At 41.0% G+C, this 3,587-nt stretch overlaps 1 protein-coding gene across 1 annotated transcript in view; it reads right to left on the reverse strand.

Annotated features, from left to right (window-relative positions):
- LOC101862469 (epithelial splicing regulatory protein 1) overlaps window positions 1-3,182 on the reverse strand; it is a gene marked incomplete in the record, with an annotated part of 104,434 nt that extends 101,252 nt beyond the window's left edge. Inside the window, 1 exon segment of the mRNA XM_013085988.2 lies at window positions 2,810-3,182.
- Window positions 3,183-3,587: the final 405 nt, after the last annotated feature.

The raw sequence follows: 3,587 nt of genomic DNA on the forward strand, positions 1-3,587 counted from the left end.
GATAGATAATTTACATGGTTGTATCATTGACACAAAACCTCCTCTCAAACCTACCCCTACCTATCGTCAAACTGTGGTGATCATAGGAGTCCGGTTCGTCTCCACTAAAGCTCGTCAAATATCGCTACAGCATGTCGTTACGAGATGTAGAAGGTTTTAGTTTGAAATTCAAGTAAACAAAATAAGGAAGGAATGATAATTTAACACATTACACATACTGTGACATCGATCACTGGTGTACAGGTGACGCTTCGTGAAGTCAATTGTAAATGTAAACATTCTCCTTGACGCGATCTTTTTTGTCTCGCAATTGTTTCAGATCCAGGGTTTTAGTTTTTAACAAGCATTTTACGTCACTTAAAACACAGATAGGTCGTATAAGTGCCGCAGATTAAAGGTGTTACTAGAGAAAAACTTACAAACTAAAGAAGGAGGACAAATAAGAACAATACATATTTGACAGGAAAGAATGAGCAAACCACACCAGAGTACCCGCCAACCACCCACAGGTCCAATGTCATTGAGTACATAATTTGCGGTTTTCGCTTTTAAAATGTCAACGTAAAGGGGTAGGCCAAGACAGAAAGACCACGATACATGCCAAGCGCTCGATGTTCGGTTACGCTGGGCTATTGTCACTATTCTTGTCACAGCATTACGAATCACTGTAGCGAAACGATTTCCGAGGCAGAGGTCTGGAGAACCCAGTCCATAAAAATGACTCAAAGAGTCAGGTTTCTGTTACGGCTTTCAATCAACCGGCGATTATGACTTTGATGAGAGGAAAGCGTTTGGTAAGGCTTTGTTGGAAATTCAACGTGTGACAATTAGTACGGTAATATTTGAATTCACCCCTCATTCCACTTCGTACCATTTTCTTCCTCCATCACACTAACATTTAGATGAATCAAGGTGTTCCGCATAGTTGGTACAGCAACGATCTCATTTTTCATTATATGTATGTTTAAAAAGATTCTTCGAGAACCAGTAAAGGTCTAAAATATCCCTCCATTCGTAACTTACTTGACCTACTACTCGCACATACGTTTGGAGGTCTCCTCTCTCTTTTGGGGGCAACTTGGTGGCAACCGTGATGTTAAGCTCGAAGGAGATTTCAGTTAATTCTAAGAATTGGGGCGGGGGGGGGGGGGTGTCTGTAGTTGACTATTACCCAAGAATCGAACCCACCATCTGATGAATCGGATAGCGTGTTGGGAGCGTAAAACTGAAAATTGTGCTGAACAAAACCACGTTTGCAACTAACGGGCGGACCGCATGAGAAAAACACGAAACAACTCTTCCAAGTTTATTGCTTAGTAGCAAGCACTCCCCTTCTATACCTTTACATTGGAATTGGCTTGTACACCACCGACCAAGGAGGGCTGACTACCTGTTTCCACTGTTAGTACTAGGCCTACCCGTCAAGAGATACACAAATGCTAGTGGGCGGTTGGCGTGTGCTTTGGAGTGGTTTGCTCTTTCTTTTCTATCAAGCACCTGTCTTTCTTCCTATTTTTGTATCTTATTCTCTGCTAGTAACACCTCTGATCTTTGGCACTTATAGTATGGCCTATTTGTGCAGCAAGCAAGGGCGGAAAAGAAAACAAAAACAAACAAAACAAAAAACTAAACACAGAGGCTGACCCAACCTGGAGGGTTTTCGTACGTGAGAAAGGGAACGACAAACAAGCTTTCGAGCTTCCTCACCACTTGTCAATAAGTGGACAAAGCGTATTCTTTATTTAAAAATGTACATGTATTAAAGTCTACAACATGTACAAGCGTCAAGTATGCATGTGTGGCATACAAAAACGAATTCGAAATAACAGTCTGGAGTAGCGCGTTTCACAATTTGCTGTCGGTTATTAAAGTCAGGACCAAATATAGAAGAAACACCGTGCGAGTTAACCATTGTCCTTTTAACTCTTTCAATACCTTGAGCAAGCGCGACGAGACTGTTATGTTGTAAGTCATGCGAGAACGAGGAACCAAGGTAAGATATTGAAGAACGCTGAAAACTAAGGGTACCGATAAAAAGACGAGGGTTCAATTTTTAAAAAAGCAACAACAACCCCTCCCCCCAAAAAAAAACCCCAACAACAACAAAACTCAAACCACCCCCTAAAAAAAACAACACAAAAAACAATCAATCTACCAACAATAAAAAAAGACAACAACCCAACAATATACCCAGAGTTGAATCTAATGGAGCAATCATGACATTCCCAAAGTGAGCAGCCGCAATTCACTAACACAGATAAAGACACTAAATTTTCAGATAAACTTCTTTCCAGATAGATTGCTTGTCAATGAAATTCATATTTGTACGACATTTAAAAAAAAAAACAAGACAACTAAAACCACGGGAACATAAAAATCTAAATCTGGAAAATTCGTGGATAAACTTTTCCGATAATTTTTCCAAAAACCCAAAAATCAACAGGATAAACGTCTCGACAAACGAACCCAATAAAGTTTCTCTCTAAATAGTCTCCGACCAGTTAACCATATGGAAAGTTGGGCGTTCACGCTGCGTGATACTCGATGGCCTTCCCAACACGATAAGCTGAGGAGCGTCTTAAGCATCAGGGCTATCATATTTTCCCCTTCACTATACTGTGTCGCATCTCTCTGTCTTCTTTTCAAGGCTATCCGAAATCATTTAGGAAAAAAAAAAATTAAGGAAAAAAGAAGAGAATTGGAGAGTGGCACTAAGTTGTTGTGAAAAGTCCAAGGATTTTGTGTCCAAAAAGAAAAGAAACTGGAGAACTGGAGAAGAAAAGTTTATGCTTCAAACACTTGGACTTACTTGTGAGAGCGAAACCACTGAAATGTTGTTGATGGTTTGCAGCATGCAGAAACAGAAACAAACTTTGAGAAGGTGGCAAAATCTTAAGTCCGTACGAACTTTCTAGGTGACTAGATCAATCAGTTTTTCCCACACTCTCTCTCACCCACGAACTGTCCACAAACTTTTGCCCACGCTAGAAATAAGAAGACAGAATCCTGTGTACACTCCGAGCTGTGGGCCGTTCTGTGTCACTTCCGCGGCTGCATCAGCCAACACACAGCAGTAGCATCCCAGCGATAAGAGAGAGAAGGCAGGACCGACCAATGAATGACAGCAACGGGTCGTATAAGGTGGTGGTAACGGTCCGCTTGGGGCTGCGGCTTCTCTGATGGGACACAGCCTGTTGCTTCCGAATAGCACGAATAAAAAAACTTTGTCCGGACTAGCAGCCATTTTGTCCGTACTCGTGACATCACAAATCCTCGTTTTCCGACTACAAGGATCAACTGCATTTCATCAATGGTGTGGGGCACGGAGCTTGCTGGAAGGATTCATGCGTTTTCTGGTCTCAGAGGAGTGGTCGATGTGATAGAAAAGTATGGTTAATAGCAAGTAAAAAGGTGCTTTATAATATTATGTTGCTTAATCTGAACTTTCTTGAATCCCCTCTTCAATATGGTTTTGTGTGCTGCACATTCAAATCAATGCAGTGTTTTCCTTTTTTAAATCTTTGAGACCAAATTTATCTATTAAAGCATTGAGTGTATTATAATAGTTGTAAAGCGCATGCGCATAG

The sequence above is a fragment of the Aplysia californica genome, unplaced genomic scaffold (assembly GCF_000002075.1).
Source record: "Aplysia californica isolate F4 #8 unplaced genomic scaffold, AplCal3.0 scaffold00017, whole genome shotgun sequence".
Taxonomy (NCBI): domain Eukaryota; kingdom Metazoa; phylum Mollusca; class Gastropoda; order Aplysiida; family Aplysiidae; genus Aplysia; species Aplysia californica.